Source organism: Pistacia vera, unplaced genomic scaffold, assembly GCF_008641045.1.
Source record: "Pistacia vera cultivar Batoury unplaced genomic scaffold, PisVer_v2 Contig247, whole genome shotgun sequence".
Lineage (NCBI taxonomy): Eukaryota > Viridiplantae > Streptophyta > Magnoliopsida > Sapindales > Anacardiaceae > Pistacia > Pistacia vera.
In genome coordinates this window covers 420,108-434,053 of record NW_022196054.1, presented here as the reverse complement: position 1 = coordinate 434,053, position 13,946 = coordinate 420,108, and the positions used below count along the sequence as shown (strand labels likewise).

At 32.6% G+C, this 13,946-nt stretch overlaps 1 pseudogene; it reads right to left on the bottom strand.

The window, feature by feature from the left end:
- Nucleotides 1–11,560: 11,560 nt before the first annotated feature.
- On the bottom strand, nt 11,561–13,224 carry LOC116132023 (annotated as a pseudogene).
- Between the last annotated feature and the right edge of the window lie 722 nt (nt 13,225–13,946).

The window sequence follows — 13,946 nt, the reverse complement described above, 5'->3', positions numbered from 1 at the left end:
TATAAAAGAAAAAAAATTCTCAGCCCTAATACACATTTCAACTGAGACTCTGCCTTAAACCTGCATCGTCGCCACTAGTTTTCTTCTTCTTGATCTCGTTCGCGACTTCATCACTCCGATTGCCATTTTCTGAGAAGTCAAATGCCCTTGTTTCCATTGTTTTTTTCATTTTGGGTTTGTTTTGCATTCGTTAGTCTAAGATCTTGCTCTTGCCTTAGTCGTTGGTCGACCATCTTCGCCGCAACACCTTTGGTCTTCGTCTCCATCTGTTTGATCTAGACAGCATTCCATTCGCCATTTTTGGTAAGTCCCTCGCTCTCTTTCCACCGTATTTTTCGTTTTCAGTTTTGTTTGCGTTCGTTAGTCTAACTTCTCCCTCATTCTTTTGTCGTTGGTTGACCATCTTCGCCGCAGCAACCTCGAGTCTTCGTCTCCATCTGTTTTCTCTTGACAATGACTTAACAATAAAATAATTGGCTAAAATATAAGAAAAAGAATTTTTTTAATTGATTATTTCTTTTATTAACCAAACGCATTAATTGTTTATACCTAGTAATCATCTAAAGGGCATTTTTGTAAAATGTAATCAAGACACCTACTCTAACAGCCAACCAAACAGATTAATTAGTAATACAAGTAATCATCCCAAGGGCATTCTAGTAAAAGGGTATTTTAGGACATTTGCTATTATTGTCAACCAAATAGATTAATTATTAATACATCCCAATTGAACCAAGCACAATAATAATTTAAACTTGGTAATCTATAATGTAATCTTTCTTTCTGATAATTTTATTACTAAGATAAAAAAACATTATATGATTCAAACGCCCCCAAAAGATAGGATTACCAATGAGATAGATTATCTTGAAGATTATGGGGGAATGTTATATCAGTTAGATTGGTGGGTATAAATAATTAAAATGTTTGGTTGGGAGGAATAAATATTATTTGCAGAGGCTTTTACTGAAATGCCCTTCCTTTTAAATAATATTATTATATTATTATTACTATTATTATTTTGTTTAGATAGATTACTTTTAACCCCTTACATTTGAGAATTTAGCTAAACACCCCAACAACAAAAGTTTAAATTTTAACAAAATACCCCGAACTACTGCAGACGATTGCTAGTTGGTAGTTACCACCGTGGGCCGCCGCTAAAACAGTGCATGATCGGCTGGATCTGGCAGCCGTGCGTTGATCTGGCTATTACCGGCTAGATCGAAGGTTGAAAACAGCCAAATGAGAGTTGTTACCACATTTTTTAACTTGCATGTATGTAATAACTTGCCAGTATGGTACCTTCTTGTTGAAGCCAAAATATTTCTAGATTCTCAAGCATATTTAAAGCTTTTTGGCATGAAACTATATCTATCTTATTTATCTATACCTTAGATTTGATATACTCCATTAATTAATTATTAATATAATGTATAATTTACCTCTATACCACTTGCACTAAGGATAAATAAATTAAACAATAATTTCTTTTAACTACACCTCTATTAAGTTATAATAAATTTTTTTCTATATATATATATATATATATATATAAAGAGAGAGAGAGAGAGAGAGAGAGAGAGAGAGAGAGAGAGAGAGAGAGAGAGGCAAATAAACAAAGAAAATTAATGGATCTTATTTGAATTTATTAAGCTAATAATAGAGAGTAGGTTTTAGGTGTGAAGATTGATCAAATAAATGATTCATTTTGATGTGTTAAGCTAGTGATGTGGAAAGCTTTTAAGGTGTCAAGATCTTATCCTAATGGCATTCTGGCAATTATAGTGGGTTCCTCCTCGAGAAGATTTGTCTAGGGTTGTGTGTCACATGTGTAATGGGCTAACCCAAATTTGATTTGTGAAATGGATTTGATGGTGAACATGGAATTAATTGTGATCTGCATCATATACAGTGGAAGGGTCAAATCTCGGAGGTTAAACATTCTTATTTCATTTAAAGAAAGGGTCCCATATTTTGACTTTTGATAAATGGAAGGCTCTTCTTCGTTATGATAGAAGCAATTTGTCAATTTCTTTGGAGAAAAATTTATATGTTATAATCTTGTCATTTTACTTCTTTAATGTGGTGAGAGCAGGGTTGTAAAAGCTTTTGGCTTATCGAGTTCGGTTTGTTTACAACAGTGTCGAGCTCGAGCCTGGCGAGCCTCAGAATTGAGACTCGAACAGGCTCGCGAGCTGTGATTCCTAAATTTTAAAAAATGACAAACCCCCCGCCCCCCCCCCCCCCCCCCCCCCCCCAATTTTTTAATCCCTAAAACCAATAAACCACAACACTTTCTCATTTGCGGCAGCACCAACACACCTCCTAGTCGCCATCAACTCTTCGCCGTGAACCACGTCTTCTTCATCGGATTTGCGTCGCAGAGCTATCGCCATCAACTCTTCGCCGTGAACCACGTCTTCTTAATCGGATTTGCATCGTAGATCTATCGCCGTCAGACCCATTGAAGTCTCGCTTGCTTGCTTTGTTTGCGATCTGGGATTTAGGGCAAGTGGGATTGGGAACTGAAGTTGATTTAGGATTTTGGTGTATCGTGTTATAAGAATTTGCACTTTGGGAGGGGGGAACTGTCATTTTTTTAAACTTTTTTTATTGGAAAATATCAGTTTAATACCTAATCGTTTAAAAAATCACCAAAGCACCCTGTGTAAGTGTACAGTGCTTACTCGAGTCGGACCAGGCTCGCGAGCCCACAAGCCGAGCTTCACTGTGTTCGAACTCGACTCGGTTAACAAACTAAGTTCGAGTCGAGTCAACTCGAGCCGAGCTCTAAACGAGCTTTTACCGAGTCAAGACGAGTCGGCTCGGCTCATTTACAGCCCTAGGTGAGAGTGAGATTGTTTAACGACATAATGACGTGTGTTATTATATATCCCACATTTTCTCTTTTATTAACCTGTTACTTTAATTTAAAAAAAAAATCATCCATAACCATTTATCAATAACCACCAATAGAATAGATTGTTTTGAAAATTAACAACATATATCCTATCCTCATTTAACTATCTCTGGATGGTTAAGTAGTTCGATAGAGACTCTTAAGTATATTATTCAAGCGATCTTGATTTCGAGTCCCTCATCGATTGCTAATAGGAGTAGCCACTGGAGCTTTTACTCGACTGATAGTCGTTGAGGTACGAGTAAGTTAATTTGGATACTCTTGGTCAACCAAAAAAAAAAAAAAAAAAAAAAAAAAGACATCCTTGTTTTGCTACAATAGTCAATATCAACAATATGACGTGAAATTGTCTACAATTCATCCAAGTGTTGGGCATTCTCATCAAGCTTCCTATAAATCCAATGGGTTCACATTTTAGGCTTTATCACACATATTGAGCTTAGTGAACTGGGCTACAGTCCTCTTTTTTTTTTTTTTTTTTTTTTAATCACAACAGCCGTATTTAATATTAACAAATTTTAAGCTTCACTTATAAAATATTCATGTCTTTTTGAAATTTTACATCATTTATATTTAAACAATTAGAATCAATACAATGACCTGGGAGAAAAAGTGGATTTGATTCAACTTTGGTTGAGTAAATTAAACAATCAGTTCTAATGTAACCTAATCATTTGTGCCTCTTTCTTTGACTTGTAGTCAATGAAATTTAATTTCTTGGTTTTGTATTTTGACTTTTACTTTATAGGGCTTATGCTTTTCTTTGAAATGGTAATATTAATTGGGTTTGCTGTCTATTACCCACTACAAATTTGTATTCTAAATTCATTTAGATTTTGCCCACCTACTTGATGTTGAAATATAATCCGACATCGCTTGATACAATTTTTTTTTTTTTTTTTGTATGATCTGGGGTGTTCAGATCAGCTTACGTATACTTCAAATAATTCTCTGGGGTCCTAGAACTACATATCGAGTAAGAGCTTCGATGGCTACCCCTAATAGCAACCGAAGAGGGACTCGAACTCATGACCTCTTGAGTAATATACTCAAAAGTCTATATCGAACCACTCAATCACCCAAGATACAATTATTATTGTTTTTTATTTTTATTTTTATTTTTTTAAATGAAACATTATTAAACAGTTAGTAATATAAGTTAGAAACTCTGAAAACCATTAAAAAAAAAAATTATCATGCTTTTATGAGATTGTATGTATTTAAATTAGTATCTAGAACTTTAAATATATCCTAATCAATGATGTTACATTAGCTTGTGCAGGGTGCACTCGTCTTTTAATTAATTGGTTGTATGATATATTATTACGTCCCGATTTGTTCAAATTTTATACATCATTTGAGAATGAAACTTCAACTGTCTGATGCCTATGGAAGTAGTACAACCAAAAGCATGGTCTTCCAAAGCAATTGTTCAAGCAGTATAGCAAAAATAATAATAAAAACTCTTTGATAGATTGAATATTTCAAATTATCTATCATATTTCAATCTTTATTATAACTATATTGAAATTCTTAATGTACAAATCAAAGATGAATATTGATCACTAATTTTATAAACTCTAAAATTCAAAGCCAGTTTGTACACACCTCAATTAATTCCTTGGAACTTTGAAACTATCGATCGGATAAGAGTTTCAGTGATCACCCTTATTAACAGTCGAGATGAATTAAATTTCAATGATTTAATTCATTGTAGTGGCTAAATAATTGTGGGTGGTATTATATAAATAGTGAGGGGCATTTCTGTCCAAAAAAATAATTTATGAGGTTATAGAAGTCATTTTGCATAGTTGGGCTAATTGTTATTTGGTAGAAATATGAGGGCATTTGTGTCCAAAGTATTTTTTAATTAAGGGTAAAATTGGCATAAATAGTGAATTACTTTGTAATCTTTTAATAACACCTGTTGAAAAGGTAACATGATTACCTATAATATTTTATTACTTGACAACCAAACAACTTAATGCCCGTAATAAAAGATATATTACAGGATTAATCTTCCTAGACCCCTAACCGAATACACCCTTATATTAATGTATTCATACTGTGTTGCTTTATAAGTAAAACTTTGTATTTGTATGTATAGTATCATTCAAAATGTACTGGATATATAACTTTCATAGATTTCAAATTTTTGGATAAAAATATTACTATGAAAAAAGCGTTATTTATCTTATAAATTCCTTCAAAGTAACTACTTAAAAAAAAAAAAAAAAAAAAATGTCGGTTGGTAGTTTAGGGTTTATTCACCAACTATTGAAGTTGTGGCACATACGTACACATATCTTATGTTATATTAAAAGTTTAAGATGAAATAAAATATTTATTTAAAATTGTTTGGGATAATGATTTACGGTTTAAAATTGTTACTACATCTTTGAACTTACACGTATGTAATAATTTGCTAGTATGGTATATTCTTGTTGAAAGCTAAAATATTTTTAGGTTTTCAAACATATTTAAAGCTTTTTGGCATGAAACTATGTCTATCTCATTTATCAATATCTATACCTTAGATTTGACATGCTTTATTAATTAATTATTAATATAGTGTATAATTTATCTCTATATTACTTACACTAAGGATAAGTAAATCAAACAATAATTTTTTTAACTGCACCTTATTAAGTTATAAGAAAATTAATGATTGTTATTTGAATTTATTAAGCTAATAATGGAAAGTAGGTTTTAGGTGTGAAGATCGATCTTATCCTAATCGCATTCCTTTTTTGGCATTTATAGAATGGTACCCGTTGATGTTTAAGTCAAATAAATGATTCATTTTAATGTGTTAAGCTAGTGATGTGGAAAGCTTTTAAAGTGTCAAGATCTATCCTAATGGCATTCTGGCCATTAGAGTGGGTTCCTCCTTGAGAAGATTTGTCTAGGGTTGTGTGTCACATGTGTAATGGGCTAACCCAAATTTGATTTGTGCCATGGATTTGACGCCACGATGGTGAACATGGAATTAATTGAGCTCTGCATCATATATAGTGCAAGGGTCAAATCTTGGAGGTTAAACAGTCTTTTTTCATTTAAAGAAAGGGTCCAATGTTTTGACAAGTGGAAGGCTCATCTTCGTTATGATAGAAGCAATTTGTCAATTTCTTTGGAGAAAAATTTACGTTCCGTTTTGTTTATTATTTTATACCCTATCCTTTATCCTATTTATAAAGTATTTATTTGTTTAATTATTTAAGAAATACTATTTTATTTTTTTAATTACTTTTAGATATCTTAAGTTTATTAATTTAATTAAATACCCTAAAAAAGTTTAAAAATTAACAAAAATAATGTCACCCATTCATAGTGTCAAATTCTGACAACCACCCTATCACAACTGCATAGAAACAACTAAAACTAGCCGTTAATTCACTGATATGACCTTTTCCGATCAGATCCATAATGGATCTGACAAAAAAAAGCTAGATCTGGCCGTCAACAATGGCCAAAGAAATAATTATCGTTGATGGTCAACGACGGCTAAATCTAGCCTTTTGCGGCCGTCGATGGCCAGATCTGGCCTCTACAGGCCAGATCCGTGATGGATCTGATCGAAAAATGTCATATCGATGCCTTACCTGTCAGATTCGACTGATTTGTGTCGTAACTCCATTTTTCGGCCCGATGGGGGGGTGGGGGTGTTTTTGTCATTTTATAAAATTTTTATATATTGGGTGTTTAGTTAAATTAGTAAACCTATGGGGTTTTTTATGCTAATTTTTAAATTTTACCTCATAATACTTACCTTATTCAACTGCCTAATATTGTTCCTAAAATCCTATCCAAAATAACAAAACAAACACACCCTTATATGTTATAATCTTGTCGTTTCACTTCTTTAGTGTGGTGAGAGTGAGATTGTTTAACGACATAATAACACATGTTATTATATATCCCACATTTTCTCTTTTATTAACCTGTTACTTTAATTTTAAAAAAATCATCCATAACCATTCATCAATAACCACCAGTAGAATAGATTGTTTTAAAAATTAACAATATATATCCTCATTTAACTATCTCTGGGTGGTTGAGCAGTTTGATAGAGACTCTTAAGTATATTACTCAAGAGGTCTTGATTTCGAGGCTCTCATCGGTTGCTAATAAGGGTAGCTATTGGAGCTCTTACTCGATCGAAAGTCTCAAGATCTTAGAAGATTAGTTAAGATAAGTTAACTCGAACACTCCTAGTCAACCCAAAAAAAAAAAAAAAAAAAAACAGACATCCTCATTTTGCTACAATGTCAACAAAATGACGTGAAATTGTCTACAATTCATCCAAGTGTTGGGCATTCTCATCAAGCTTCCTATAAATCCAATGGGTTCACATTTTAGGCTTTATCACGCATATTGAGCTTAGTGAACTGGGCTCGAGTCATTTTTTATTTTTTTTAATCACAACAGTCGTATTTAATATTAACAAATTTTAAGTTTCACTTATAAAATATTCATGTCTTCTTGAAATTTTACATCATTTATATTTAAACAATTAGAATCAATACAATGACCTGGGAGAAAAAGTGGAATTGATTCAACTTTGGTTGAGTAAATTAAACAATCAGTTCTAATGTAACCTAATCATTTGTGCCTCTTTCTTTGACTTGTAGTCAATGAAATTTACTTTCTTCGTTTTGTATTTTGACTTTTGCTTTATAGGGTTTATGCTTTTCTTTGAAATGGTAATATTAATTGGGTTTGCTGTCTATTACCCACTACAAATTTGTATTCTAAATTCATTTAGATTTTGCCCACCTACTTGATGTTGAAATATAATCTGACATCGCTTGATACGATTTTTTTTTTTTTTTTTTTGTGTGATCTGGAGTGTTCAGACTAGTTTACGTATACTTCAATTAATTCTCCAGGATCCTAGAACTACATATCGAGTAAGAGCTCCGATGATTATCCATAATAGCAACTGAAGAGGAACTCGAACTCATAACCTCTTGAATAATACATCCAAGAGTCCATATCGAACCACTAAGCCACCTAAGATACAATTATTATTGTTTTTTTTTTTTTTTTTTTTTTAAATCAAACATTATTAAACAGTTAGTAAAATGAGTTAGAAACTCTGAAAACCATAAAAAAAAATTATCATGCTTTTATGAGATTGTATCTAGAACTTTAAATATATCCTAATCAATGATGTTACATTAGCGTGTGCAGTGTGCACTCGCCTTGTAATTAATTGGTTGTATGATATATTGTTACCTCCCGATTTGTTCAAATTTTATACATCATTTGAGAATGAAACTTCAACTGTCTGATGCCTATGAAAGTAGTACAACCAAAAGCATGGTCTTCCTAAGCAATTGTTCAAGCAGTATAGCAAAAATAATAAAAAAGACTCTTTGATAGATTGAATATTTCAAATCATCTATCATATTTCAATCTTTAATATAAATATATTGAAATTCTTAATGTGCGAATCAAAGGTGAGTATTGATCACTAATTTTATAAACTCTAAAATTCAAAATCAGTTTGTGCGCACCTCAACTAATTTCTTAGGACTTTGAAACTATCGATCGGATAAGAGCTTCAGTAATCACCCTTATCAACAGTCGAGATGAATTAAATTTATAATATTTTAAATAATACATATAATAGTCTTAGTTAACCACTGGCTATCCAGTGATTTTATTTTTCTTGCCGATTTTGCATATTCCAGTTGGTAGAGAAGGAAGTCAGATGAATGAATAAAACACTTACAAATGGCTAGGGTTTATGGATGGTTGGTAAGATATCGCTTTATCAAACTTTTTCTAAAATCTCTTTATCCAATTTGATTGGGAAATAGTGCTCCAGTCTAATAAAAATATTGAGTATTCTCCAAGTTTTTAATTTCACTGGGCCACAAGCCATCAGAAGGTTGTTGCACCATCGATGCTCAAGTCATATACACATAAGCCTTCCATCATCCTTCTTCAACTTCTCTAATAATATTTTTAGTGACGAGGCTTTTTCTGCATATCACTTTTGCTGAAATTTCTCACAAATCCATCTTACGTACTTGTTTGTCAACTTTATTTTATGCAATATTTCTGGTTTTGTATGAGGTTTTGTAACCTAACACGTTGAAGATTTTGTCTCCACCAAATCCAATCTTTCTTACGAAAAGATTCTTTTCACTTAATTAAGAACTAGCAAAAAATTTGTTGGTTGTTGGGATTGAGACTTGAAGGAAGTAATATATATTTTTTTTTTTGGCACTCCATAAATGTCTGAACCAGTTTATACGTACCTCAATTAATCTCTTAAGACCTTAAAGTTAATAGCCCGAGTAATCATTCATTGACCCTTTTTATTAGTAATCAAGGAAAATCAAATTCAGGATTTTTTGAGTAATATACCAAAGAGCTCTTTTAATATAACTATTATTATTAGAACTATATTACAATTGAGAAAAGGGTTTTTTGTTTTCGCTTTGTTTCAAGTAATTGTCCCTTTCTCTTTTATCAAAGTAAACAAAAATTGAAGAAGAATTGACTCTATAGGGTTGAAACAGAGGGACCTTATATTAATTGGACGCCCAAGAACAGGAACAAAATTCAACAACTAAATTCTTTTGTGTCCCCCAAGATCTGTACATGAATTAATATTTTATATTTTAATTTTTTGAAATTTAATAGATGAAATTAATGGGATATTGGGTGACAAGTAGCGAATCAATTCAATATCTGATATTGTCTGTGGCAACAAGTTTAATGAATTAAAGGATTTGTTTGGCACCAAATTTCTCTATTTTTATATAAGAAGAAAGTGAATTTTCTAGAAACAAATTTTTAAAACTTTATAAGAGCAAAATGAATAAGTCATATTCCTCGTTATTTAGTGGAAAAAGTTAATTTTTTTTTTTTTTTTTTTAACCGAAGACTAAAGACTTATTTACAGTGTTTCTAATCAGATTTTAAAAATTACATACAAACATATCATATTTTTTTTTTTTTTCAGTTTTATTCATTCGACATTATTTAATTGTCAATACTATATAATTATTAGACAAGTTACCAAATATCACCTTTTTCTTAAAACTGCATTGTGATTGCAAAATTTATTTTAGCAGTTCCGAAGACTATTTCTACAAATTAAAATATTGGGAAAATTGTAAAAAGAAAGGTTGAAATTCTTAAATTCATTCAACAAAATAAAGATTTATTAATTATATTTATTCAATGTTTTTATACCTGGACCGAGCCTTGACCCGGTCATATGGCCGGTCCTCAGGTTTTTAATTTAGTACAATCCCTGCAAACAATGTTTTTATTGGTCTTAAACTAGGTAAAAGAATGAAATATGTCCATCGAAAATCTTGCTTAATTACTGTTGATAAAGGTACTCTTTGAAAATAAGGATAGGGAACATAGATGTTTAAACATCATAGAGATATATATACTAATGCAACAATGTTTTAAGGATTAGTGCGCTTTTAACTGTTCTATGTCGACAATAGTAACACCATGAATACTTCCCAGAGTGGAAGGCTTTTTCAGCTATATATTTGTTAAGCAATTTATTTTAAAATTTAAATTGGGAAAGAAATTAAAGATCATGGTCACTGGCTACTCTCTAATTTTGTTCTTTATGTATTTTAATGTTGCGCATTCGTATGGATTACATATGTGCTGATTTGCGGTTTATTGATCGAATAAAAGTTTTTCCTTTTAATATTCGAATGGTATTAGTTTGACAAGAATGGATGTATTTTCCTAGGGTTGGTGCTTTTCCTTTTCATTTTCATAGGGTTAGTTCCATAAAGTTGTGTTTTCCCTCTGCACTTTCAGATGGTTAGCCATACAACATTGACTATCTATTAATATTAATTTTTTCTTTTTTGCTGGGAGTTTCCACACCAGAAAGCCATTTGTCGTGGCCAAGTCATAACCGGAGTTGAGACGTCTTCCTCCTTACGTCAACATCGCTATAGCCGTCGTGGGTTCGCATATGATCTTGGATAGGATAAAATAATTGATCGAAACAACAAATATTTAGTATATTGTTAAATTTACTGAGGCACAAAATTTATAAAACACACTTCACTACTTCAAAATTCAAAGCAGAATTAACTTAGTATGCTTCGAAATTACATTCAATCTTTTTATAGGCTTTGTGCTTGCGTTAAGAACTTGACGGCTAACGGTAATGAATCAAATGATTAGACTATAATTTATTAACACAAAAGTAAAACTTTTCCAACTTCACATTCTTGAAGATTAATTTCAAAATTAAAGACATATTCTATTTTCCAATATGGAAGTATAAACCATTAATTTAATACTTTTATGTTAATGCTGATTTCTTGAATCCTTTTTAGTTATTTTATAGTTGATGATTGTCCATTTCAGAATCCTTTTCTAATCTCTTGGAGGGATAGGCAGGTGACCCTTCTCTTGGAGGCTCTTAACGGCGTCGAATAGGCATTGTTTCGCCGGGTAAACTCCAATCCTAAATCCTTCAGCTTTTTGTTTGAGAACTTGTAGGGCTTTACTCTTGGGTTCTTCTCATCTGAACATCTGCAATATTTCACAAGGAAAATGTATTTTCATTAGTAAATTGAAATGAAATTTAAAGTGACAAAAATTATTAAAAGATTTTACAAAAATAATGGAACCTCACTTGGTGGGGGTGGGATATTCAGGGAAGAACTTGGCCGAATCTCCACCACTTCGCCGCGGTGGAGGTGCTTTCCGCACAGAGGTATCGGCCAGAGGCGGCCGGAGTCTCGTAAACAAGATGTTGGGCAAGTGCCACATCCTTACGTGAACATATGCCTGAACAGAATTAGCATAAGTCTTTGCGGAGCCAGTTAATACTGAGAATGTGAATAATGCTAGCATTGATTGTTGGTTGCAACAGCGGTCCAGCACCAGAGATGGATTCACCACCACTAAATCCACCCCTCTCTTCTTAGTTCCTCCCACGCCACTGCTCTGCCACAGTTTTTCCATAGCATACCAGTTTGTAAAAATAAAAAATATGTATATCAGTATAAAAGTAGGACTGAAATCTTCAAGCATATTACGTATAAAGAGATTAAAAAAAAAAAAAAAAAATTCAAACTTTAACTACAACTTTTTTTTTTTTTTTTTTTTCAGTGTTATTAAATGTGTTTTGAGGACACACATTAAAACAACTTTTAATTATGTATAATATATAAATATGTATTTACCTTAGTGCCTTGCAATAGTCAAGATCACTCCAACATGACCATCCACAATGACATCAGGGCTCCGATTGGGGTTCATGTAACAGCACCAATCGTCGACGTAACACCAGGCGCCGGACTTTAGCCTCGGCGGCTGCATAAATCACGTTTTTTGTTCCAACCACCGCCGGCTCCACATTATCCTTCATCATTAAAAATTAACTTAGTCAAAACAACATTTTTGAAAATGAAGTCAATGGATTTACCAATTTTGTCTTTGTCTTTAGTTGGAGGAAGCAGCCACCAATATTTTAAATAACTTTCATTCTGCTGTCCTACTCATTTCAGATTTTTTATTTTTTGTAATGTAGTGTATCGCACTGGTTATATTAAATTTTAAGATAACTTTAAATTCTTAGTATACATTTAGAAAATTTTGTATTCAAAGTGATAATTAGAAAATTCTATGTTACAAGACCTTGTAACATAGAATTTCAAAATGATAATGCATGTTGTGAAAGATGATTTTTTTAGAATATATTATTCGATGAGTTGTGTGTATGCTGTTAAATACAAACTTTTAACCAGTTCTTTCTTGATTTACCTATATTTCTAACACCTTCCCGCCAACGAAACAGCAACGAGAAACAAGAAAATTGAGCAAAGATAAACGAACTCACCGGAACGTCAGACACGCTCACAGGCGAAGCAGTATGGAAAACACCATCACACCCACGAATGGCTTCTTTAAGACCTTCATAATCAAGAAGATCAGCTCTGCATAGAATCAGTCTTTCTTTTGCTCCTTCAAGCTCCCTCAAATGATCATTCTTCGGGTCATCTATAACATAAACACACATAAAAATAACACAATCTTTCAGAAGTCCCCTGGAAACAACTTCACTAAGAAAATCAAATAATCATGAATTAATACTTGAAAATCAATTAATAAAGTAATAATTACCAGGATTCCTGACAGTCCCTTTGACAGTGTATCCTTTTTCGAGTAGAAGCTTAACAATCCAAGAAGCAATGAAGCCACCGGCGCCGGTAACACAAACAGTTTGGCCGGAAACTGGAGAGCTATTAACGGCAGGCATATTGCTTTTATGTGTTTGTTTGTGCAGTTGAGAAGATGAAGATGAAGCTTAATTTGCTAAGAGTCGAGAGTTTGGAATGAGGCAAGAGAAATGGGTACGTGCATGTTGTATTTATAAGGTTTTCAAAGGTTAGTAAAGTTATCAAGTTGAATTATAAAATTGTGTTTTGCATTTATATATTTTAATAAGTCAACTATCTTAAAACATTTTATTTAATGCCAAAATAAATATTTGTTTCCTATTCTCAAATTTCAATCATATTCTATTTAACTATTTTTAAACCCCTTAGGTTTACTAATTTAACTAAACACCCCCAACAAAAAAAATTTATAAATTAAAAAAAACACTCCCACCCACCCACCCACATTTGCCAAATTTTGGTCACTACCATCGGGAGGTGGCCAGAATTTGCCGTAATGGCGCACTACTAACTGGATCTAGTTGGTAGTACGTCAATCTAGCATTTTCCAACTAGATCCACTTTAGATTTGGCCAGAAAAGGCTAGATCTACGGTCAAAGATCTGGCCGTTGACGGCTAGATCTTTGGCCACATATGGTCATCAACGATAGCCAAGATAAACCATCAACAACCAGATGTGGCCATATCTAGCTGTCAACGGCCAGATCTGGTTGTAGATCTGACATTTTCCTGTCAGCTCTATGGTGGATTCGGTCGGAAAAGACCATTTTGATGCATAACCGGCTAGATCTACCCAGTCGTACACCATTACGGTAGATTTTGACCATCTTCT